This window comes from Protopterus annectens, chromosome 11.part0 (assembly GCF_019279795.1).
Source record: "Protopterus annectens isolate FY-2018-M chromosome 11.part0, PAN1.0, whole genome shotgun sequence".
Taxonomy (NCBI): Eukaryota; Metazoa; Chordata; order Ceratodontiformes; family Protopteridae; genus Protopterus; species Protopterus annectens.
In genome coordinates this window covers 802118829-802146525 of record NC_056745.1, presented here as the reverse complement: position 1 = coordinate 802146525, position 27697 = coordinate 802118829, and the positions used below count along the sequence as shown (strand labels likewise).

The 27697-nt window shown below is 39.6% G+C and overlaps 1 protein-coding gene across 1 annotated transcript in view; it reads left to right on the top strand.

The window, feature by feature from the left end:
- Positions 1-27697, top strand: part of DGKI (diacylglycerol kinase iota) — a 5490864-nt gene that overhangs the window by 398839 nt on the left and 5064328 nt on the right. Inside the window, exon 4 of the mRNA XM_044088223.1 lies at positions 22146-22202. The gene's annotated coding sequence lies outside the window, so the exon portion shown is untranslated. The remainder of the gene's footprint in view (positions 1-22145; positions 22203-27697) is intronic.

Here is a 27697-nt window from a genome sequence, read left to right as displayed (position 1 = left end):
TATTCATCTTGTTAAGCTATGGATTGTTGCACTAAGTATAGGTTCACTAACAGTTTGGAGCTTGGAACTGGATGACATGATGGTAAGGAGGAGGCATGGCATCCTCTGTATCTGGGGACAGGATGGAAGGGCAGGGCAACAAAGCCACTTGGCTTGGGATCCATAGTCTATTACTCTGGGGAGAACAGACTATAAATTGTATAGGAATTGTGGTGAGGGAGAAGTTATAGATGATAAGGAGGGATGTCATCAGAATTAGTGAAAGACTCATGGCAATCAGACTCCATTATAAGGATAGGGCAGTATTCATAATATCAGTCTATACTCCATAGCAGAGTTGTGATAGTGAGCAAAAGAGTGCATTTAGGCAGCAGTTGCAGGACATATTGATAAAGCAGGACAACACAAACTGTTATTAATAATATGGCTGTTGAATGCACATATTGGGACAGGCAGAACAGGATATTAGGACTGCCTGGGTCCACATGGGTTGAGTTAGTGCTGTCTTGAGGAAGATGATAGATTTTAAAACAAAAAGTATTTCTCAAGTTTCCTCTTATTGTTACATGACACAGTTATTTTGGCCCCAAAACACAATAATATATGAATCAATAACATAACTAAAATTTTACAAATCTGCACTTTTAGTTTGGCAAAAAAGTAAGTACAGTTCTCTGAAGTGGTTGTGGGTATATTTTGTCCTACAAAACCTCATGCTTCCATAAAAAAGTACCATTTTTGGCATTTAAAAAGGTGCCATCCTTAACATGGTGGGGTAACAGGAATAAAGAAGGAGAGGGCATTCAGCTATATGTGGTTAGTCTGACTTTACTAAGGTTGGGCACTTAGCAGTGACTGTTCCTGTGGATGTGGTGTTCCCAGCCCCTGGAGTGTTGCAAACAGTGGAAACTTGTCATTAGACCATGAACCTGCATGTTTCTATCATTATCTGCCACAGCAGACCTTCTAATAGCAGCCCTCTGTTGCCCCACTCTGCTTGACCTACCCAACCAGTGTAATCTATGAATGTATGAAACATATAACATTATTGTCAGCAAACAGAGTTACTGTTGTATTATCCCTCTGTGGTAAGACTACCAAGATACATGGAAAACACTGCTATACAATACACTGCAACATATTTCTTTTTGGGTAGGATGGTGCACTTGCAAAACAGATGTCTCCTACAGGACAGAGGGGAAGATTGCCAACAGTTGTATTCATCCCACTTCATGCATACGTATGTACCATACTATGGTAATATAATCACTATTAACTTGGTCCACTGGGTACCCTGATACAGAGTTAGTGGGCACCAGGGTTACACCCACAGCCAGGCCACCACCTGGTGTAAGGGGCATGTCCTCCTCTCCAGTGAGTGACACTAAAAAGTCCTCAAACTCCATCAGCCTCTCCAGTGTTGGGAATGTTATCCATGTCCAGTGTTTGGAATGTTATCCATGTCCATAGATATCAAACAGTAGTCAAAGACCAGCAACTGAGACAAGAGTATAGCACAGGCAAAATAATGCAAGTCCACGGTATTATGTTCTCTGTCCTCCATTGCACTAACATTGTTTTACTCAGTAATTTCTGATATCAGCAAATGATCCTAGGATGACATCTTAGCTGATTTGTATGTGTGCCTGCTCTTCTTTGATGTAATAACTGTAGGAGAAAGCAAGGCAAGAGAATATGAGTGATGGTTACTTCTGTGGATGCTACATTTCTTTACAGGCAAAGAGTATTGCATGGCAAGTACTGGATCCACTTGCAGTTTCAAGTGATACACATGCATCTCTAACCATGAAATCCTGGAGATTAAAGGTTGTAATTTATTATATCTGGATAACTAGGTAACAGGCTGGGGGCAGGTGGCATGTCAGTAGTAGAATAATGCACTAAAATCTCATTCGCTGATGCATGTCAGTAATGTCATTTCCAAGTAAAGCAAAATGTGCTGAGCTGTGAAAGAAATATGAGCAATAAATGTAAATACTGTGATGGGATGGACGTCTAACAAAAAGGTATACCCTATTTAAGCTATAGCTTTGTCATAGCAGCACTATATACATTTAAGAATCTTTTCCAACCCTATTAATGTGGCATTTTATATGCATATATTACACATGAATAGAGGAACTTATGTGTTACATGCATGATTATACTGTATTTTATGCAAATCTTAGCTTACATTTTGTATATATTTTTTCTTGTCTCAACGCACTCTGACTGGATCTTTTAATATCACCCTATCTGCACTCAATTTTCCCATTATGTTCTGAATTTTGCTATGTACTTAATTTGTATATAATGTTAATGGAAAGACCACAGTCTATTTTCTACTGTTTAAGCTCAAGTCGTGGCTGAAAAGGGTCAATAGACCAGTCCACTTACCTGGTGAAAAAAGAGTAAATAAATAAATATACATTGCATCATGCTATTGTATACATAATACTGTTGGGTATGTCAGAAGACGTGGTTACAAAATGCATATATCTGCCATATGTTGTGCTGCAAGCAAGTCCACAAGCCACTTTCTAAATGCTACAATGTTGATGTGCTGAAGCCACTGTATAATACATGCCCATGGTAATGTTTCTTCTTTACCTTGTCTTCACCGTTCTGCTTTGCACTGCATACATCATCCACTTGTCCCATGTCTACCACATGCTGATCATTTGCTGACCTCCATTTCAGCTACAAATTATGTAGCAACGCACATTCCTGGAATAGCCACAGACTCCTCTCTTGTAAGTATTATATTATAGTACATGAGCTATCCACATCACTGGATTGTCCCTTTGGAATGACAGCCATAATATTATAATTTTCAGCATTTATCTGCATACTTGATTGTACCTCTCCATGGCCAGTTATTAGGGATATTGGATACCAATCATCAGACAGTATTGCAGAAGATAAGCATGGTCAAATAGGAGATGCAAAAAAAAAAAACAGTCACACATTGACTCGCAACTGCCCTGATGTACCCAAACCAATCCTTTGTTTAGTTTTACATGTATCCTGTTTGGCACCCATACTTACAAACAGATACCCTTGGTATTGCATGACATTGGGTGAGTGTTTCTCATAAGCTGTCCATCTACCAGATATGTGCATGATAAGCATTATCAGGGTGCTGTAATCTCCTACATATCTGCATTGCACAGTCTTGCCACATACTGATATAATGCTGGGAGAATATGTTATATGAAGTGCAGATTTTTTGAAGTCATTTTAACAGTTTATGATGGTTTCTACAATTTGCAAACTTTTACAATTTCTGTATTAACAACCTCACAGATGTAGAGCAGCCAAGTGACAGATAGTGTACACTTGGACAAATCACACAGTTGCTGATGGGTATCAGTGCAGTGATTATAATCTTTATTCCACTTAGGTATAGTGACTTTTGAGATGTTGCTAATAACAAGGCAGGGCTGGGGCACAGCTACAACCATGAGGTATAGGGGAAGATGAACAGAGGTTTATAACATTTATCCAAAACCTCATCAAGCAACATGTTGCTTAAAACAGCTTTCAATTTAAGTGACATTTTAGAAACTGCTTTATGAGACTTTCATACCTAGGATCATAGGAGGTTACTCGGCTATTATCTCTAAGTCCTCTACAAGCCTAGCCATGTTATACTCTTGTTCCCTTATGGACCAAGATATATAGTCTATGTTTGAATGTGAATCTAAGATCAGCACCAGATGCCCTTGTTTAAGAGGGACATAGGTGAACCCCCTGCTATATATTTACGGTTTCCCATCCAAATGTCCAGGTTATGCTTAAATAGGGTCATTGAAGAGATCTGTTTTATATGAGTTTGGAGTTTGTTCCAGAAGACTGACAACCTCTGGGAGCCATATTTGTCTGTCCAGCATACCCTGTTAATATCACAGGCTAGGTTAAGATCCCTAGAGGGAGTGAATCTTGTCCCACTGGATTTGCGGGCGTGCAGCATCTTCATCAAGCCAGAGTCTGAAATTGCTGTGCAGGCCAGGCACAAGTCGCCTCTAAGCAGTCTATGCAATACTGAGTAAAGTGCTGGGGTCTTCAGTTTGTCTGTGTAGGTCATGTGTTGTAGGCCCTGAATTTTCTTGGTGAGAAAACTCTGCAGTCTCTCCAGTTGCTGCAGATGTCTGGATGAGGTACATACAGAAGGGAGCATTGTACTCTATTATTGGTCTAATGAGAGCTGAGTACAGGGAAGTTACAACCTTCTTAACTTTGGATGCTATACCCTTGTTTGTGAGGTATGCATTGTAGAAGGCCTTCCTTACTACTGTAGCCACCTGATGATCAAAATTAAGGCTGCCATCAACTTGTGTTCCTAAATCTCTCACCACTGGGTTTGAACTTAGGGGGATATTATTAATGTTGTAATTAGCAGGGGTTTCTCCTTTGCCAAAAGGGATGATAATGCATCTTTTTGTGTTTAGTTTAAGTCTGTGGCTTTGACACCAATCATTTGTCTGTGTAAGCCCATTTTGTAGTATGTTGACATCTTTGGGGATTCAATGATTGCACCCAGGTTGTGGTCATCAGTAAACTTGGGAAGCCAAATGCCATCTATTTTCACCTGGACTTCTGAAAAATACATACCAAACAGTAGGGGGCTTAGCAAATATCCCTGTGGAACACCATCAGTAACAGGTTTGTTTGTGATCCACTTGACAACCCATCTAGTGGTGTAAGGGTTTAATCCCTCTATTTTTTTTAATTTCTCCAAGTCTTTTGGGTTTCTAATACCATGATGGGAATGGTCCCCGTTCTAAGTCAAAGCACAATTAAAGTTCATGAAATTAGTATTGTTTCAATCTTTGATGTCATCCAGAAGTGCTCTTCACAGCACCCATAATGTGCCCAGTAATGACTCCTTCTGCAATTCGTACGGAGTTACGTGTATTAGTGACATCTAAATACGATTGTAGATTCTTTTTTATAAAACTTGTTGCTCCTACAACTATTGGAACTGTTTGGGTATCTTTCTTCCACATTGCTCTTGTTTCTGCCTGCAAATCCTGATATTTTATGACTTTGTGTCTCCCTGTACACAAGACACTGTAGTCACTGGGTGTAGTGATTTCAATGATCAATGCTACTTTTGTCTTCTTTTCATGGACCACTATATCTGGTTTTATCGCATCTATTTTTTGAATTGTTGGTAATGGGTGATCCCATGTGATGTAGACTTCATCATTTTCTATGATGCTTTATGGTTCATGTTAAGTGTTTTTCAGCCTCTTCAATACATAATGTTTGCACAATCCCCAGTGCAACAGTCTTACCACATTATTATGCCTTTCAGTATACAGTCCTTCTGCCATTAGTATGTCACAACCAGCAACAAGGTGTGTGACTGTTTCCAGTTCTGTTTTACAAAACCTACATTTGTCTATTTCTCCCACATGTTCAATGGACTTTGTAAACCAATGTGTATGTAGACCCTCTCCAAACCATTCCTGCATTTGATCCTAACATGAGGTTCTTCCAGAAGTTTTCTATACTTACAACTATATTGATGTGTTTTCCATATTTCTTGCCTTTTCATCTGGTCCTTCACCTTATATTCTCTGTTTTGTTTTTTGGCACATTCAGTCACTGCCTGATTTGTATCTACTTCTGGTTTGATTTCCATTCCTGCTTGATGCTGATATGCTTCTGCTAGACTAAACAGGGAAGTCATCTTAGATTTATACTCCACATGTTTCAAAACCTTATGGGTCTTGTGAGATCAGCAAATATGCATGCAGTCCCACAACTGCAGATCTATACATGTAATCACTTTCAAGGAGGCCCATACCTCCTTCACAGTGGGAAATATATAATCTTGGTATGCACAACTTTTTATAAATCATTTGATGAGCATGAAGCATCCTTCTTGTTTTCCCATCTAATCTGTCCATCACCTTTTGTGGCAAGTCAGTCTCTCCAAAACTCTAAGTTAGGACAAGAAGAGCAAACTGGTTTATAGCTTAATTTTGTTCCTAGATGTCAACGCTGTTCCAGGATTAATTTAAGTCTTCTAAAATATTCCTTACTAAGTTTTATTTGTATTTGTTCATGTTGTATTGTTGATCCTTCATCAATTCCCTAATATTTATACATTCCCCTCTTGCTCAAGTTCTTTTATATCACATTCTTGTCCCAAAGTGGTTTTCTTGGTGCTGCAGTTTTCCTGCTTTAAAGGTTGCTTTTGCACATTTATCAAGACCAAATGACATTCTTATATCATCTGAAAAAGTTTTGAGTATTTGCAGTTGTGCTTTCAGTTCCTCATCTGCTGAGCTATACAGTTTTAAATGATTGACAAAGAGAAGATGAAAAGTCTTTACACGTTGTTGTTTTCTAGGAGCCAAACTATAGCCATGGCCTAATCTATTAAATAGCTTAATGGGTTAAGGACAGGACAGAATAGCAGCAGTGACAGGGAGTCACCCTGGAATATCCCCCTTTGAATTTTTATCCCTAGAATAATAATTTGTCCTTTATCATGTCTGTGACGCCCATGCCCTGGCTCAACAATCAAGGAACCTCAATCCTCACCACTAACACCAGAGAGGGCATCTCATATGAGAGGAAAGGATAACAGATATACACACAGTAAAGTGCAATTTCCCTTAAGAGTACACAGAGATCACAGTCAGTCTGGGGCTGGTCACTCCCTTGCTCCCCAGGTCCCCAATAAGACAACCCCCATTGGCACAGCTCCAGATCTCAGCCTAGCTGGCAAGCTAAAACCTCGGGTACCCTCTCTGTTGAACCAGTGCTTTGTGTCCCTGCCCAAGTAGCTGACACACACACATACTTTGAGATAAGTATTTATACAACTTTACAGACACTTCTGGGAAAGGCTGATACAGATTCTCCAGCTGTGTCCCTATACCCAGACTATACGGTAGTAATTGCTGCCACCACCAGCTAATAATTATCAGCTACCCAAAGGCCCTTAAAAGGGTGTCTAATTATTACTGTGCAATATTATTATCCAATAGTAAGTGTGACTAAACAGTCTTAAGGCTTATTGGAAGGGCTTATTACAGGATCACTTATAAGCATGCAATGTACCGTATAGTGTAATTATCTCTACATAAACCAGCCACAGTTGAAAAGGGTTTAAAAATATTTAATAATAAATACTAAAAACATAAGACAATACTACTACACCACAGTGCTATTCAAGAGTTCAGAGATCACACAGAAACTTAAAATAATTCAGTAGTACAGTTCTGACATATCAGAAAAAACCTTAGTCTAAACTTTTCTAATTTCCTAGCTATTGCACAAGAAAACACATTTCTAAGATAACTTACTTAAGAGAGCAGGCAGTGCTGTAGGTTGGATATCAAGACAAAAATGCTTAATGATCTCTGGTTCTCACTGTTTAAATAGAAACTGCAGTTCTGCTAAACATTACATCATCTTTTACACCTTCCTGGTTCTCATGCCACACAGAAACTGCATTTGCATTCTTTTACACTTAGAGCAATAAAGGACATTCCATATGTAAATTCTGGTCATTAACGTTAGCCTTAAAACAATAGGCAGGGTGCCTTCATCTAGCTGGACTGGAGCCGAATTGTAAAACATCAAAGGCAGTGATGAAATAATTTTAATTTCAAAGAACAGATGTGAATTGCTTGACTTGCTTTTCTTTACAGCAGATGGCAATGTTGCCACATTGTTGTAATTTCAACATTCACAGTATTTACAAATAGAATTATGTACCAAATTCTATTTGACTAGGCTGGCAGCCTTCACCCATCTCTACCAGTCGTCACATTTCTTCACCAATCTCTACCCAATCTTCACCCCCCCCCCCCGGAGAACTCAAGCTAGTTTTTCAAGTGACCCTTGAGACACGCTACTTGAGAGGGTTAGGTCTATCTGAGTGTACCTCACCCCATTCCCTGTCTTGAGAGCCCATCTGCATTGGCATTGCGAATCCCACTGTGGTGCTGCACTGACATATATGCTTGCAACCCCAGGCTCCATCTTAGCAACTTGGCATTTTGCTGGCTGGCTCTTTTTAACCGTATTAGGTAGCTGTGATCTGTCATTATAGTGAATTTTATTCCATACAGATAAGGCTGAAGTTTCTGCAGTGCCCACACTATGGTTAGGCATTCCTTTTCTACAGCTGCATAGCATTCCTCCCTGGGTTGGAGCCTATGACTGAGATAAACCACTGGGTGCTCTTCTCCTTCTGAAGAAATATGGCTAAGTACAGTCCCCACCCCATGGTTCAAAGCATCCATTTGCACAACAAATTATTTGCTGTAATCTGGACTGGCTAACACAGGAGTCCTTCCCAAAGCTTCTTTAAGCTTCTGGAATGTCTGCTCACATGCTGGGGTCCAGACTACCTTATCTGGCCTGTTCTTTCTTGTCAGGTCTGTGAGAGGAGCAACTATGGTACTATAATTGGGGATGAACCTTCTGTAGTACCCTGCTGTCCCTAAGAATGCCCTCACCTGCTTTTTGGTAACAGGCACATGCCATGCCTGAATGGCATCCACTTTGTCAGGTTCTGGCCTTATCTTACCACTCCCCACTCTGTGTCCTAGGTAGGAGACCTCTGCCATACCCACCTGAAATTTGCTCGGCTTAATGGTCAGCCCTGCCCTCTGTAGTCTGCCCAGCACCTCTGTGACATGCTGAAGGTGCTCTGGCCAGGAATGGCTGTAGATGGCAATATCATCTAGGTTAGCAAGGGCAAACCCTCCTGCTATGATATTATCTACCAGCCTCTGGAAAGTTGCTGGGGCAAAGGGCATCTTTGTGAACTCATACAAGCCAAAAGGACTCACAAAGGCTGACTCCTCTCTAGCACTGGATGTCAAGGGCACCTGCCAGTAACCCTTGGTAAGATCAGTAGTTGTAAGATACTTAGCCCCCACCCAGCTACTCTAGGGCCTCATCTGTCCTAGGCATGGGGTAAGCATCTGACTGTGGGTGACTATTTAATTTCCTGTAATCCACACAGAACCTGGTGCTGCCATCCTTCTTTGGCACCAGCACCACAGCGGAGGCCCAGGAACATTTGGACTCTTTAATCACCCCTAGTTCCAACATCTCCTGTACCTTCTCCCTCAGAATCTGTCTGACACTCTCAAGCACCCTATATGGGGCCTGCCTAATAGGCCTTTGGGGTCCTGTATCCACCTGGTGCTGCTCCAGGTGGATTCACCCTGGTTTCCCAGTGAACATGTCCCCAAATTCCTGCAACACTGCTTGAATTTCTCGAACCTGGGTAGGAGATAGCTGCTGGGACATTGATACCCCTTCCACTGAGGTGTCAGCCCGTGCCTCACTGAGGAAATCAGTCCCCAGATCTCCCTCAGACTCCACCTGCAATCCACTGCAAATGTTCAGCACAAGGGCCTCCCTATCATGGTAAGGTTTCATCATGTTAAAGTGGTACAATTTGTGCCCCGGCCTTCTGCCTGGCAGTTCCACCATGTAGTTAACATCACTTACCTTTCTTACCACCTGGTAGGGCCCCTCCCAAGCTGCTTGCAGCTTGTTGTGTCTGACAGGAATGATAACCATTACCTGCTGCCCCACAGCATACTCTCTAGCTCGAGCATTCCTGTCATACCACATCTTCTTCTGTTGCTGGGCTTCTGCCAGGTTCTCCTGGCGAAGCCCATGAGTTCCCTGAGCCTTGTCCTGAGGTTTAGGACATATGCCACAACAGACTCCTTGTGAGATTCACGCTCACCTTCCCACTCATCTCGAATCAAATCTAGAGGTCCCCTTACCCCATGCCCATACAGCAACTCAAAGGGTGAAAAACCTGTGGATTCCTGGGGAACCTCTCTGTAAGCAAACAACAGATGTGGCAAATATTTGTCCCACTCCCTCTTAAACTGATTTGCAAATGTCCGTAGCATAGACTTGATTTTAGAGTTTAACCTCTCAACAAGACCATTAACCTGGGGATGCTAGGGGGTGGTCTTCATGTGCTTCACCCCAAAGGACTTCCACAGACAAGCCAGCAGGTCTGGCATGAAATCAGCACCTCTATTAGATAGTATTTATTTTGGGAAACCTACCCTGCTGAAAATCTCTAACAAAGCATTTGCCACCTTTTTTGCCTCAATGGAGGAAAAAGCCACTTCCTCAGAGTATCGTGCAGCATAATCCACTACCACTAGGATATACTTTTTCCCTGTGGAACTTGGAGAACTCAGAGGACCCAGAATATCCATAGCTACCCTCTGATATAGCTCCTCAATCACAGGCAAAGGCATCAAAGGAGCTCTCACCTTGTCTCCTGCCTTGCCTACCTTTTGGCACTGCTCACAGGTCCTGCAGTACCCTGTTACATCTCTGGAAATTCCAGGCCAAGAGAAGTTTTGCATAATACATCTCTTTGTATGTTTTATGCCCATATGACCTGCAAAGGGAATATCATGGGCTATGGCTAGAAGCACCAGATGGCTCTAGGCACTACCAACTGCTGTACTCTCTCACCTTCTAGCCCTCCCTCAGGGGTCCACTCTCTGTATAATAACCCTTTATCCCAGTATACAGATCCCCCCTTCCCTTGAGAATCAGGTGCCTCCCTAGCTACCTGCCTCAGGCCTTGCAATGTAGGGTCTGAGAGCTGAGCCTGTCTCAACTCTCTCATTGTAACCCTTCCCAGCTCCCCTTCCATAGGAAGTCTGTCATTCTCTGACAGTGGTGCTTCACTGTTATACTGGGTACTACTACTCACCTCTACATTTGCAGTTATCCTGTCCAAGGGAACATCAGTATCCACATGCAGCTGTGGCTCACCTTCAGTCTCACTGCTACAGAGTAGCTCCCTCCCTGAAGTAACCACCTCACCAGTCATAGCTGCAAGTATGCAGTCTGTCTGGATCTCTCCCAGGTTACCAAACCCACATGTTTGTCTCCTAGCCTGACCGCATGTAACTGCATAAGCTCATGGTACTGTCTCATCCAAATCCTTCCCTCTCAGGACATCTGCAGGATGGTAGTTTAGTACCCCTTTTGTCTCAAGACAACCTACTATTGGCATTGTTTTTCCCAGTTACTGGCTCCCTCACCTTTGGTTCTCCACCTTGCCTCTGTGGACACCTGTATGCCACATGGTCACACTGGTTGCATTCAAAATATTTAACCCTAGCTCCTGGATGTGTACCTGGACTAGTGGCTTCCCCTGCTACTGGCAGAATCTGTTGGGGCAGTCTGTGCTGCCCACCATGGGTTCATTTAGACCCATGAGCAGTACTGGGGTCCACTTCCTGTGCAGGACTGCCCTGCTTGCCAGGTATAGGTCTCCCTTCTTCCCCAACTCATCTGAAGTAGCACATTGTCTATCAGCTAACCAGATCCTCATTTTCTCAGGCAAAGTGCTAAGGGCTTGTTCCCTCACCAAAAGGTCTGCCAGCCCTTCAAAAGTGGTGACCTGACATCCATTCACCCAGCTATGAAAATAAGTGCTCAGTTCAGCAACATATTCACACTCACTTTTATCTGCCTTGCATCTATGCTCACAAAACTTTTTCCTATACATTTCAGGTGTTAGCTTAAAACATTTTAACAAGTGACTTTTTACAACAGTATAATCAAAACATGGAATGTCAGACATTTTAGCCAATGCATTTACAGCTTTACCATGGAGCATGGGGGTCAGGAACTGTACCCAGAGCCTTTGGTCAGCACTATACTATTTGCATACCCTCTCAAACATATGAATGAAACTATCAAAATTATTCCCCTCTTTAAATTGCAGAAGAAATTTACCGACCTGTTGTGCTTCCAGGGTCCAGTTACTCCCTTCCCCATTACCTCCATGACTCTGGCATAGAGTCAGCATTTCCCTCTCATGTCTCCTCTGATGGTGTTTATCCTCAGCCTCTATCTCCAAACACCTGGTCTCCAACTCAAGTCTCTTTAGCTCCAGCTGGATTTTTAATTCCACTGCAGAAAGGTTAAGCTGTCCATTCTCCAAGGATAATGTATCTCCACTGCCAGTCTGATTGTCCTTCATAGAAAGGTTGAGCTGTCCATTCTCCGAGGATATTGTATCTCCACCGCCAGTCTGCTTGTCCTCCTGGATACTGTTTTCTGATGCAGCTGTAACCAAGGCTGCAATCAGGTCTGCCTTAGTCTGGTTTCCATGCACCAGTCCCCTACCCTGGCACATCTCCACCAGTTGGCTCCTTGTCAGCTTTCCATACTCCTCTGCTGACATGCTGACTGCTAACCCTGACTAACTAAGCTAACAAAAGAAATAAAACAATTGTGATCTGAACTCTGCGTATTCACTGCATGGCTGATTTAGAGTACAAAACACCTTCAAAGATCACTGTACATAAGCTACAGGATTCACTCTACCCACACCACTACCAGCCATTTAGTATTTGCCAACTAATTAATATGTGATGTGGATATCCCACCACTGCCAAACACATGTGACGCCTGTGCCCTGGCCCAGCAATCAAGGGCCTCAATCCTCACCAGTAACACCGGAGAGGGCATCTCATATGGGAGGAAAGGATAGCAGATAAACCCAATAAAGTGCAATTTCCCTTAAGAGTACACAGAGATCACAGTCAGTCTGAGGATGGTCACTCCCTTGCCCTCCAGGTCCCCAGTAAGACTCCCCACTGGCACAGCTATAGGGTCCAGATCTCAGCCTAGGTGGCAAGCTGAAATCTCCAGTACCCTCTCTGTCCAACCAGTGCTTCATCTCCCTGCCCAAGTAGTTGACACACACACACACAGACACACACGCACACACACACACACACACACACACACACACACACACACACACACACACACACACACACGCACACACACACACTTTGAGATAAGTATTTATACAACTTCACAGACACTCCTGGGAAAGGCTGATACAGATTCTCCAGCTGTGCCCCTATACCAAGACTATACGGCAGTAATTACTGCCACTACCACCTAATAATTATCAGCTACCCAAAGGCCCTTAAAATGGTGTCCAATTATTACTGTGCAATATTATTATCCAATAGTAAGTGTGACTAAACAGTCTTAAGGCATATTGAAAGGGCTTATTACAGGATCACTTATAAGCATGCAATGTACTCTAGAGATTAATTATCTCTACATAAACCAGCCAGAGTTGAAAAGGGTTTAAAGATATTTAATAATAAATACTAAAAACACAAGACAATACTACTACACCACAGTGCTATTCAAGAGTTCAGATATCACACAGAAACTTAAAATAATTCAGTAGTACAGTTCTGACATAACAGAAAAACACTTAGTCTAAACGTTTCTAATTTCCTAACTATTGCTACAAGAAAACACACTTCTAAGATAACTTACTTAAGAGAGCAGGCAGTGCTGTAGGTTGGATATCAAGACAAAAATGCTTAATAATCTCTGGTTCTCACTGTTTAAATTGAAACTGCAGTTCTGCTAAACATTACATCATCTTTTACACCTTCCTGGTTTCTAGGCCACACAGAAACTGCATTAACATTCTTTTACACTTAGAGCAATAAAGGACATCCCACATGTAAATTCTGGTCATTAACTTTACCCTTAAAATAATAGTCAGGAAGCCTTCTTCTAGCTGGACCGGAGCCAAATTGTAAAACATGAAAGCAGCGATGAAATAATTTTAATTTCAAAGAACAGATGTGAAATGCTTGACTTACATTTCTTTACAGCAGATGGGAATGTTGCCACATTGTTTTAAGTTCAACATTCACAGTATTTACAAATAATAGAATTATGTACCAAATTATATTTGACTAGGCTGGCAGCCTTCAACCATCTCTACCAGTCTTCAAATTTCTTCACCCATCTCTACCCAGTCTTCACAATGGCTTAACTGCAAAGTCATCTGCCACTGTTCCATGGTCGCTGTAATGTAATCAATCAGTGTAGGGTGTGTCATACATTTTAAACACTCTTTTATTCATGCATGTGGGATACTATCAAATGCTTTTTAGTAGTCAATCCATGCCATGCTTAGATTCTTCCCCTTTTTACACTTCTCCATTATGACTTTATTTGGCAAGAAATGATCCTTTGTTCCACATGACTTTCTTTTATTACCCTTTTGTTCTACTGCCACAATTGAATTTTTTTCTAAATGACTATAAACTCTGTTGGCATCAATTCTGGCATATAGTTTTCATTGGAAGGCAAGTTATTGGTCTATAGTTTTAATCCCCAGCTGGGTGAGTTTCTCAATGAGGCCAGAGTGAGGGATTGTGTCAGAGGCCTTGGCTAGGTTGAGATAGGCAGTGTGAACTGTTTTGCCTACATCCAGGGCCTTGGTGACATTCCTGAAGTGCACTAGGCTTAGCAGGCAAGATCTGCCCTTTACAAAGCCAAACTGGGTCAGGTCAAGAATCTGAAGGTCACCTATATCCTTGTTGATAAGATTCATGATGATTCTCTCCATGACCTTGCAGATAAGTTTGGTTAGGCTTATGAGTCTATAGTTCCCAGACTGGTTGAGGGACCTCTTTTATGCAAGGGGATTACAGTTACTGGTTTTCACTCAGCTGGGGCAAAGCCAGTGTTAGACTGAGACTGAAGATCATGCTCAGTGGTTTCACTAACTCCTGTTTTAAACCATTTAATAAGTATCCTGGGATGTTGTCTAGTCCCATAGATGATGTGTTTTTGGCCTTGGAGAGTGTGGCTATGACCTGCTCTCTGGAGATACAAGGCAGAGGACTGGTGACAGGTATGTTATGAGGTATGACTGGTGGGGACAGGCAGATGAAGTTTTCACTAACCCTGTCTACTAGCAGGTTGGCAATGTCCTCAGGTTCATTATAACTGGTACCATCCACAGCTAGTTCGGCACAAAGCTGGACCTTCCTTTTTAGATTTCAGATGTGGCTAAAGAATGCTTTGTGCTTTGCCTTAGCTGGGAATGCTAATTTAGTTTTGTAATTAGCTTTAGAAGACTTTACAAGATGTCTAATCTGCTTGTTTATGCAGGGAGTTCTTCCTTTGCTGGGACTGTTCCCTCTTGTATTTTGTTAGCAGTGTCTTTCTCTTATTGTACAACCTATTTATGCTAGATGTCCACCAGTGTGGCTTATTTTTTTTGTGAGAATCTTGATTGGATCCATTCCAGTATGACTGAGTCTATACATTTATATGGGTATTGATACAAGACATTTGTGTACACCTCAGTATAGGGGTCATTGCTGTCATTGTTGGCAGGGGGTCTGAAACTATTGTTGCCATTGCTCAGTAGACTATAGTTTGCTTTGGAGAAAGTTTTTAAACTTTTTGTTAGAGAGGGTGGGTCTGGTATGATTATTACTTCGAATGAGACTTATTTATGATCAAACTTTAATAGGGAAGGCCCCACACATGGGGTGGTGCAGCAATCCACATGTTAGTGAGCACTATGTTAAGGATGTTAGAGCCCCTTATGGGGGTGCTGACTATCTTCTCCAGAGCATCCATGTTAACAAACCCAGGAACCTTTGGGCGAGGGCGTTTCTGCTCATATACGTTACCCAATCCATAGTAGGATAATTAAAGTCACCCAAGACCAGTGTAGTTGGCTCTACTGAGAGTGACTCTAGTAGGTCCAGGTAGGCTGTGTAGTTTTTGTGGTTCATGGTGGGGTCCTATAGCTAAGTATGACATGGATGGGGGCTCTTTCCTACAGTTAGTTGGATCTGGAGTGACTCTAGGGAGTTGTACTATTTAACCAGTCTAGAGGTGTATATGTCTTTAATGAAGATGGATAATCCTCCTTGATTTTTTCACATTCGTTGTGTGATCTGAATGTGTTGAAGGCATTGTAGCCCTGCATGGCCAAGGTATTATCTGAGACCTGGAACCATGTCTCTGTGACTGCATAGACATCAGAATCTTCCAGGGTGAAAAGTATTTCAGCTGAGTGCAGTTTCTGATTTAGACTCCTAGCATTAAGCAGCATAACCCTGAGTTTGTTTCTGAAGGATATTTTTACAGCGGGAATTTTGTTCTTATGACAATGCCTAAAAAAGCCGCTATGGGAGAGGCATGTACCTTTGCCAGCAACCTGAAGCCTAGAAATGACAGGTGAAGACCATCTTTGGCAAAGCAGCATGGTTTGTTGACCATATCATCCTAGGCTGTCAGATACTGGATCCCCCTAGACTGACACCAGAAGCTAAGCCAATTGTTGAAGTCAATCATTTTATGTTTGTATTGTGGCATCATCCTGGGTGAGGGAAGAATACTGTTTAGGGCTAGGGACATACCTGCCTGGGATACATAATCTGAAAGCTCCATCATGTTTCTCTTCATATAGTCCAATGAGGTTTGTCTCAAGTCATTCACTCCAGCATGTACTACAACACAAGTCATAAATGTACTTTTTGTTGAGAGACTTGAGTGTGTGCATGATTTGGTGGATCCTGCACCAGACAGGCATCTGACTGTGACCTTCTCCTTGTCCAGCCTAGTGAGGGGGACATCTGTGTGTCTCACTGTGGAGTCAGCTATGGCCAAGACATTTGGTTTAGATATGTTTTGCCATAGGAGCTTATTGGGTGAGACACTGATGCATGTGTTATTATGTGTAGTGGGTGCTGTTGGGACTGTATTGTGTGCAGAAGGTTTGCACGTGGGAGGTCTTTGCTCTTTTGGTATATTTCTAGTGAGCACCTTCACGTATATGGGTTTATGTGTTGTGTGCTTGGTATGTGTGGGAGGTGCATTGTGGGTGCTGACAACTTGCTTGGTATTTGGTTTGTTGTTACACGAGAGAGAGAGAGAGAGAGAGAGAGAGAGAGAGAGAGAGCATTGATTCAGGATTTATAGTATAGATACATCTCTCATAGATTGTATTGGTATGTTTTAGGAGTATTAGGTTTTCTGTATACATGAGGCAATTGCTATATTGCCTCAGAATGCTCATGTCAATCAGGCAGGCTGGAAAAATGGTGGGAAACTGACCTTCCATTATGCCAGGTGCATTCTATAATAAGTGGTAGAGAGTGGAGTAGATGGACTAGGTTCTGTTGTAGAACTAGTAAAATCAGCTAATCTGTGGGAGGTTTAGGGGTAGAAACCTGTGTCAGCACCTCAAAAAGTGCATCTGGGTTGTTCTCTGGGCAGCAGTGGGCAACTGCGTTGCACGCCAAGAAGCAGGGAAGCTTAGGAGGGTTCCCTAGCAGTTATCTAGGGAAAGTTTGACTTTTAAAGCATTTGCATCTATACATGGCAGTGCTAACTCCTGTTGCACAAACTGTGTTTGAATATCAGCTAAGTAAAACAGTTTTCAAACAATCCAACCAACAGGAAAGCCCAAGACTGAGCCTTGTTCCAACAATCCCCAACTCAGATGGGTCCTTAACTGCACTTTTCTGCCATAAGAATGCAGGAGGGCCCTCAATGTAAGATGGCTGGCTTTACTGTTCAGAAAATGGCAAACAGTCTAGATTCAGCATGTCTGAATCTAGCCTATGCTATAAATTGTTCTAGTACTGTAAATAGGAAGTGCAGAAAACACATAAACAAACAAGAAAAGCAGTTTAAAGTAGGTGGCAAAACACTGTTTAATAGTGCAAATAATGTTATAAAAAATACTTTTTTAAGTAGAATTCACAAGAGGAAGGTTATAAAATACTTATTTTTTCAGTAGAATTCACAGGATGATTATGAATGACACCCATATTTTCTTCAAAGGAAAGTTGAAGAATGAAGCTGAAGCAGAAGAAAAATTATTAAATATATTTCCTAAAAGATAATAACATTTACAATAGCACTGAAAATCATGAAAATATTTTTTTTTCTGAGAACTGTTGATGATTTCTCTGTTAGCATAGGAGTCTTTAGTTTTTAGTCAGATGTATGAACAGCGTTGCCATCTTTATTGAGTGATTGGTGCCATCTGCTGTTCTAATTCTGAACTGCAATTGAATACGTTTTTAATTCTTATATTTACATGTACTTGCTAACCTCAAGTAAACAATGGAATTTTTTTAATATAATTGAAGAAATAGTTTGGAATTTTGGGGTAATTTCTCCATTATTAGCTCATATAAATGGTGAGATAAAGCATGCAGTTTAGGTCTTGTAAAAATGTCACTTTGGTAAACTTCTGAAGACATTTTATTCTTTCTGTTATGGATTTGTGTTGCAATAATTTCATATTTCATTTTGTACATAGTGTTTCACTAAGAAGGCATCAGGGAGGTATGATGTACAGTACTCTATGAAACCTATTAAACAGATAAGATTTGTGGTAGGTCCTAAGGGATGGCTAAACTATGACTTAGTTTCAGTGACCCAGAAACTAACAGCAAACAAAGCTAATGCAGTTGAACAGATTATTACTTGGGGATACTACAGCTGTCAGTGCTGGGGCTGACATTTCTAATACCCATTTAAGTGAATTTGGAGATGATAAAGAAGATTTCAAAGACATGCAATGTGACTAATGCACAAAAAGTATAGAAAGGATGAAAAATTTGGAAAGATTAAAATGAATTTGGAAAGACTAGCAAAATAACTGGCTATTGTATGCCACAGCTTGTACTCCAAACAAAGAAACACAGAACAGTGTAAATGAAAAGCAAAAAATCCTGGGAAAGCAGTATATATTTAGAGAGTGAAACACTGTTAATAAATATTAACACATAACAGAAAATGACATTTTTAGAAGTATTTGTGGATGAAGGTTACTGGGATGCTTGAATTCATAGGGAGTGGTACCAGCACAAGACAGCAATAAATTGTTATCTTTCCCAGAAAATAGTTGGTAAGACCGTCCCTAGAATATTCTATACAGTTCTGGAGACATTATTCAAAATACAGAAATGAACCCTTCATTTCACCTTACTGTCAAATACAAGGCTGATGCATATTACTGAAAATGGTTTCAGGGATACTGCTTTCACCAACTGTGATATTCCCTTAGTCCTCACTAGAGGCAGCTAGGAAGTGAACAAACCCTCATCCCTTCTCTAGCAAAAACAGAGCAGGCCTATAATCTCTTATTTCTCCTCCCCCATAGGCACTTGAGCATATGGGATGAAAATTAAACCCAGGCTGCAGTCCTGGAAATAGTGGGACGTCCTTTCTGTGTACCAGTTGCCAGTGGTCTGACTCCTTTAACAGAACCACAATATTCTTATTCATAATGTGATTGCTTAAAAGTGAATTAGAGTATAAAGTGCTTCAAAACTTAGAGTGTACTTTCCCAGCACATGACAGCCTGGATATACAGATCAGTAAATGTACTTAGGGTGTACTTGGATTCCATTTAGATGAATTATTTGATTGGAATTCAATATCTCATTTCCTATGCAATACTACTAATTTAATCCTTTGTATTTTTCATCTTAAGCAATAGTGGCTCATAAAACAATTCTGATTAAGGGAAGTCCTCTATAAAACTAATGACTAAAATGGTGTTTCATGTCACAAGTGAATATAAATGATAGTGTCAAATATCTGTTCATCAACAAGATATCTGAATAATATAGTAATCTGAAACAAGACAGGTGACAATGAAAACATTTAAGCTAGATTTCCCCTTTTCTTTGAAGTGGATCAATCTTGGAGTTTATTGAAACAGGGATTCTAGTCACTTGGATGGAAAGTGAGAAGAACACTGTCCTCACCAGGAGAACCAGCCTCTCTCTTTACATACCACTTCTTATTCTGGTCCTTTACTGCTGTTAACTGTCCAGCTATTGATTAGCAAAACAGAGACTTATGAAATGCATAGTGGCCAGATGTAAATAATGGGGTCCCTACCATTTGCTCAAGTTTTCAGAAACTCCAACTTCGTATGGTTGAGACCATATGATCGAGTTTTTGAAAGCTCAAAGGTTTTGAATGGAGACAGAGGTACAATGTGTATCAGGAAATGTACCCTTTTCCTCACGGTAGTGCAGGAGTTGGTATATATAATTTGCAGGGGTTCGGGGGGGGGCAGGTGGGATTGCCCACCCCCGCAAAAATGTAAAAAGTAGATTTTTTTTTTTTTTATGGTCGAATTTTCAGAAATGTGATCATATGGTCTCCACCGAATGAATTTCGAGATTCTGAAAACTCGATCATCTGACATAAACCCAGGTAATCAGGCACATACAGGGTTGTGTTACAAAGCAGACTGGTGAAAATGCATAGACAGAATATTGAACTGTACAACCTATGTGTGAGTTCTGAACAGTTTCATGATGCTAAGACAGCATTTTAAAAGTATTTTGCTGCTAAGGTTCTAATACAATCTTACTGAGTACAGGTTTTGGTATCTTTCAACAAATGTGATATTTTACATACAGTACATGTGAAATCAGTCTTCAGACTGAATTAACATTTTTTTTTACTTTATTTTATGAGATAATAGTGGTAAAGGTAAAGGAAATATTACAATATGGCCAAAATATTGGTACAAATATAAAATTCATTTTAGTATGTTAAGTATTTATTTAATTTTGTTGGTAAGATAGAACCTGCTAATTTTATGTCACCTTTTTAATCACATATACATACACTGATAGGAGAAATATGACCACAACTCTATGTATATGGGGAGGCAACTATGATGTTAGTACTGAAAATGAGTATAAGTGCCCAATTTGGGGATAGAACTAATCTTCTGATCTTCCAGCAGCAAAAATGAGTGTGTGGTGTCTCTGACATTGACACTATTACCTACATTTAATCCATGCTTACCTGTTTCTCTTATTCTTTTTTTTATTAAGGAGTGAAGTTATGTTCTTTGAAGCAAACTGTAGCCCCCCGGCTCCCTAGAAGATAGGCATATTTCTGGGACAATAGGTCTAAACACAGAGGATTTATGAAGGCTTGTTTAACAACAGTGATGGCACAACGGAGGTCTCCACTTACACCCCCTTGTGGTCATAACAGGACAGCTGGTTGTCCTTTCACTTTCACTACAAATCATTGACTAGATTAATGTAAAAATATGTACCTGCTGTTAGGCATTATTTATTAATGTTCAGTTTGATGGCTGCCTATGTTGGTAAAAAGGGCTGACTCCTTGCTTAACCACTGTACCTCATTTCTCATGCTGCTCAGTCATCATTCAACTGATAGATCTGATAGTAACTACTTCTGCATATTGTTGCACACAGCATGCTAAATTAATCAACATATGTGAATATTTTTTTCAGTTTGTAAAGCTCTTTTAATTTTATGTGTGTGTGTATATATATATATATATATATATATATATATATATATATATATTTACAAGAATTTTGGGGATGGTATGTGGAACTATAAAGAATGAAAACATTTTAGCAAGACAAAGATATTACTAACTGAGAAACTGGAGGGTTCCATGATAGGGGCTGGCCTTTTGAAACAGGGAGTGGCTAGTGATGAGGAGGTAGGAACAGTACTGTAGGATGCATATAAATCAGTGAAACAACATAATCAGAACAGATTGGAGAACATCGTTAGAACACTGAATAAGAACTTTGTGTAAGGTTTTCATATATCATGCTGCAAGGCATTTGTTATGGGGTGTGATGGAGCTGAATGTGCACTCGGGTGTTTAAAAGGTGAAAACTATCACATGAATGTACTTACATTATTTTCTGCTAATGAATATGATTCTGTGCTTGTGAGTATTCAAAATGTTTTCCCCATAAAAAACGAAAAAGTGCTTGGTTGGTCATCTTGCTGGATCTCTACTAAGATATTATTCATTCTCTTCAGACTAGTATGTAGCGAGCAACTGGATTGTATCTTTTACACATACAAATACAAACATACATGTACACACACACACACACACACACACACACACACACACACACACACACACACACACACACACGCGCACACAATGATTGATACAGATATCTGATAAATCTAAGGCGATATGTGGACATCACTATTTTGATTACATAAACTTCCTTCTGTACTAGAATGAATAGGTGAAAATTTATATTCACTGACTGTCCCTGCTGTTAGATTGTACAGCATATACAATGCTGCTCTCCTGCTTTAAATAAAGAAATATTGCCTGTAGAAAAACTCTCATTCAAGAATGGAATAGGAAAGTTTGCAATAGCATTTCACTGTAATAATTGGCTAGCCAGTTGTTTACCTGCCTGAAACAAATGTGTCCATTGCTTATATAAAAAATTTATGTCAGAGTTGCTCTTCTATTACAGATCAATTTTCGATGTAAGCCCACCTTCCGAGAAGCAAGCTCTAGGTCTCCAAAAGATGTAAGTATAGCGTACATTTGTTGAAGTTCTAGCAGTGTATTTCTTGATAAATTTTAATTTTATATTGTCTTTGATATACAATATGCTACAAATGTTGACAATTTAAACATTACCAATGAGCTGAAATACTTGCCAAAACATTATGTTACAATGGCCTTAATGAAGTCACCAGCCTCATTTGCATCTTCAAGTGAACTTGGTTAACAAATGTGATTCTGCAAGTTAATTAAATCTACAACATTATTCAAGAATGTTCTTCCTATAACCAAAAACGTCATAATTAGATTACATCACTTTTTCTAAATGGCAGAAGACAATAAGCCTGTCTAGTCTGCCTTTTGAAGTGCATTCAGCATTCTACTTCTCCTCCGTCCCTATCATCCCCTTAACCTTTTAACATTTGTCCCATACTCCCTTGAATACCTTTGTGTATTTTCCTCTCCACCTTCCATTCTGGTAGTCTGTAGCTCCTACCACCCTAGAAGGTAGCAATATAACTGCGACAATAGCTTCTCTGTAAAAAAATACTTTGGGAGATCTAGAGAGTAGTTAGTCCCTACAATCTGCTGCTTATAACCTCTCTTTCTCCTTATTTCTTCTGTCTTTTCTGTTCATAATGACGCCTTTATATTTCCCTGATATGAGTTTTTGTACCAATATCATGTCCTCATAGCTCCTCTACCTCTTCATCATAATCCTTTCCTTCCATTATGGGATCTTTTGGCAGATTTCCTCTAGATTCCATCCATCAGCCTCATATTCTTTCCCTGTATGGATTATATGGCTTCTAGAAATTCATGTAATACTCAAGTTGTTTATTTATGTGTTTGTTTATTTGTTTATATATATTTGTTTACTGGGGTAGAGCACTGATCTCATAGGTTTCAACCTTCTAAGAAGACAATGTGGAACACAGACCACAGCAATGTGTGGCAAACAGTCAAAATGTGGAACACCCTATTTTTGCATTGTGCGAAAAGTGTACCTTGTCCATGGCCATGGCCTTTAAACCAAATTATAAAATGACTGGCCATTAATATTCTAAAATGAGCACACTGATTGGCCAGCTCAACCAGTGTGCCCATTGTAAATCAAAGAATATACCAACAGAAAAAGGTCCGGTTGCCCGGACTTTTTTTCCATTGTTATATTCTGTAAGTTTTATTTCTTTTTTTTAACAAAAAAAAAAAAAAAAACTGTAATCCAGACTCTGGACATACGAGAAAGACAGGATGGAGGAAATACTATGAAAATCAGGTACGTTATTTAAAACTAAAGACACATATCTGATTTTCTTTGTATTTCCTGCATTCTGTCTCTCTCCTACCCCTAAACTGTCCGAAAATTTTTTTTTTTAATTTAAAAAAAAAAAAAAAGAAAAAGAAAACAAAACCGGAGCAATGGAGACTTTCTTTTTTCCATTGCTTCTTTTCCAAAGCACTGATGTACTGGGTATGTGTGGGAAAGGAAGTCCCATATGCATGCACAGTACATCAAAAAAGGCAACAGGATATTGCCAGCCACAGAAGGACAGCATGGTGCTGTTATACAAAGACATTATTTAAGAAAAGTAAGTATTTTCTTTCTTAAATAATGTCATTGTATAATAGCAATAACCAACTCTGTGGTGTGGTATATTAAGATTTACCCATGGTTGGCTTTATTTAATCACTTGGGCTTCACCTTCATGATTAAACCACACCAACCATTGCTAAATCTTAATATACCACACCAACATCATTGGTTATTGCTTAAATATACCATATGTAAATATTTAATAATATACACACTGTCTTGCAGACAGAAACCTTTACTTATATACATACACAGATGTAGAAGCAAAAAGACAGTGGCTCACTCTTATAGAAAACACATACGCTTGAGCGCGCATACACACACACACACACACACACACACACACACACACACACACACACACACACACACACACACACACACACACACACACACAAGAAAAACTGTCAGAAGCTTCAAATAAAAATTAGCATTCATTAATACAACAGAGTTGTGAAAAACAGTATATAGATCAAGAAACTTTGATCTGTTTGGAAAAGAAGCATCTGAGGAAGTGCGAAAATATAAACAACAAAACCTAGAGATATTTGAAAAGTATAAAAAATAAATATTGACATGGGAAAGAAAGAAAGATTTGATGTGGGGCGATATTTATGCAAAGGAGAAAGGCAAATGAATCAATATAAAGAAGGCAGCCCTAACAATATTCAATGAGAAATACAGGCAAAGGCATCTAGATATGGAAAATTTGAAAATAAAAAATAATATCACAAAGAGGGAATGTAGAAAAGAAGATTAGTAAAGTAGAAGTTAAAACATAGAAGTTGAAGTTATGGAGTGCCTGTGAAGTGAAGGATTTGATGTAGAAGGTCTAACACAGGTTACATTACAGCATGATGGTGTGAGTCCCCAAAGTAAGGAGAAGCAAGAGGATCTTGAGACATCTTAAGAAGAAATATGGACATGGGAAAGAAAAAGAGAGTTAATATGGTGTAATATTTGGGCAAAGGAGAAAGCAAAACTAACCAATGCAAAAAGAGCAGCACCAAAGATATTTGAAGAGAAACACAGGCAAATGAACCTGAACATGGACAATTTTACAATATAAAAAATAAAAAGACAACGAGGAAAAGCAGAAAAGGAGATTAGTAATGAGAAGTTAAAGAAATAGAAACTGAGGTTATGGAGTACCTGTGAAGTGAAGGATTCAGTGTAGAAAATCTAATTCAGAAAGCACCACAACAGGATAGAGCAATGGATTTCCAAATTAAGGAGAAACCAGTGGAATGGGAAGCAATTGGGCAGATGCCATATGAAAATATTTTGGAGCCTTCCACAAGAAACCAGTATAAATGTTCACGTGAAACTGGACAGTAAGGGAAGGAACAGGAATCTATGGAAACTCTGATGCGGTCAATGTTGAGGAGTGATAGGCCAGTGAGTTCCCATGTGACAGAGAAACAAATGACACAGGATGAAACTGAAGAGAATGTGCCACAGGAAGATGCTACAGAACTTTCTATACAACGTCCGCAGGAAACGGAAAACAAGGGATGTGCCCTCAGTATGGAAGAAAATGAGCTAAAAGAAGAGTTGCTTGACTTAATAGACATAGATATACATATTAAGATCAATGAAAGAAGTAGACTGTAGAAGTCAATAAAACTCAAAAAGTCAGAAGTTTGATAAAACATATGAACACAATAAATAGGACTGCCAATAGAGAGCCATGCGATATAACAGAAGTAAACAGGATGTGTTACTGTGCAACTAAATTAATAACTGATAATGTTCTACCACAAGAACACAGGTTAGTGATGGAAAGGAAGGGGAGAAATTGAATACCATTATGGAAGTATCGAATAGAGAAAACTATAAAGCAATTAATATAAGAAGTGGCACTGTTAGAGGAACATAGAAGAGGGAACAGATCAACAAAAATACTAAGAAAGATAGTCGTGATAAAAGCAATGTGCAGTATTAGAACAGATCAGGATCTATCATGCAATGTCGCAAATAAACTAAAAATCTCAGAGTAGGTGGACAAACTTAGAAGATATGCAGAAAAATATAAAGGAAAAGTACAAAATATGCCATTTATTGATGACCCAAAAAAGTTTTATAGAGAATTGGGAAACAAGGTAAAAGGAATTGAAAGACCACCAAAAAAGAAGAAATGGATACGTTTTGGAAAAATATCTATGAAGATCCTGTGGAACGTAAAGAATAAAAGAAAGAATAAGAAGTTTAAAGGTACAGTATATGAAATAGGATGAAGTAACAGCCAGAGACATTGAAACAGAGTTAAGTAAAACCTCTAATTGGAAAACCCCTGTCCCAGATGCAGTACCTAACGTTTGGCTAAAAGTATTAACATCTTTGCACGGAGATTTAGCAGTGAGTAAGAACTATTTATATGCACACCCTGAACAGATACCAACCTGGCTAACAACAGGAATAAAACAATGCTCCTATTTAAGAGTAAACCTGCAAGCTACCCTAAAAATTATAGACCAATAACTTGCCTTGTGACGATGTACAAACTATACATGGGAACTGACGCCGACAGAGTTTATAGTCATTTAGAAGAAAACTCAATTATGGCAGTAGAACAAAAGGGCAATAAAAGAAAGTCATATGGAGCAAAGGATCATTTGTTGTTAAATAAAATCATAGTGCAGAGCTGCAAAAAGGGGAAGAATCTAAATATGGCATGGATTGACTACAAAAAAGCATTTGATAGTATCCCACATTCATGGATAAAAGAGTGTTTAAAAATGTATACAATACACCCTACACTGATTGAATACATTACAGTGACCATGAAATAGTGGCTGACCACTTTGCAATTAAGCCATGATAAAGGACAAATTAGTATCCCAGGAATAAAAAAAAATCAAAGGGGGATATTCCAGGGTGACTCTCTGTCACAGCTGCTATTCTGTTTTCCCCTTAACCCATTAAGCTGTCTACTTAACAGCTTAGCCATGGCTATAATTTGGCTCCAAGAAAACAACAAAGTGCAAAAACTTCTCATCTCCTCTTTGTCGATGATTTAAAACTGTATAGCTCATCAGATGGGGAACTAAAAGCGCAATTGCAAGTTGTCAAAACATTTTCAGATGATATAGGAATGTCATTTGGTCTTGATAAATGTGCAAAAGCAACCTTTAAAGCAGGAAAACTGCAGTACCAGGAAAACATCAGTTTTGACAAGAATGTAATATATAAGAACTTGAGCCACAGGGAGTGTATCAATTTGTGATTGATGAAGGATCAACAATAAAACAAAAACAAATGCGAATAAAACTTAGTAAGGAATACTTTAGAAGACTTAAATTAATCCTGAAAACAGCATTCACATCTAGGAACAAAATACAAGCTATAAACCAATTTGCTCTTCCTGTCCTAACTTACAGTTTTGGAGTAATTGACTTGCCCCAAAACATGTTGGCTAGATTAGACATGAAAAAAGAAGGATGCTTCATGTTTACCAAATGATTTATAAAAATCAGTGCATACCAAGATGATATATTCCCCATTCCAAAGGAGGGATGGGCCTCCTTGAAACTGATAACATGTATAGATCTGCAATCGTGGGACTCCACACATATCTGTTGACCTCACAAGACCTAAATGTAGTGAAAGTTTTGAAACACGAGGAGAATAAATCTAAGATGACTTCTCTGCTTAATCTAGGAGAAGCATATCAGCGTCAAGCAGGAATGAAAATCAAACCACAAGTAGATAAAAATCAGGCAGCAACTGAATGTGCCAAAACACAAAAGAAAGAATATAAGATGAAGGACCAGATGAGAAGGCAAGAAATGTGGAAAATGCATAAATATGGTTGCAGGTATAAAAAGCTTCTGGAATAACCGCATGTTGATCAGGAACGAATGCAGGAATTGTTAAGGAGAGGCAAATTCAAACCAAGAGATGAAAGGTTAATACTGGCA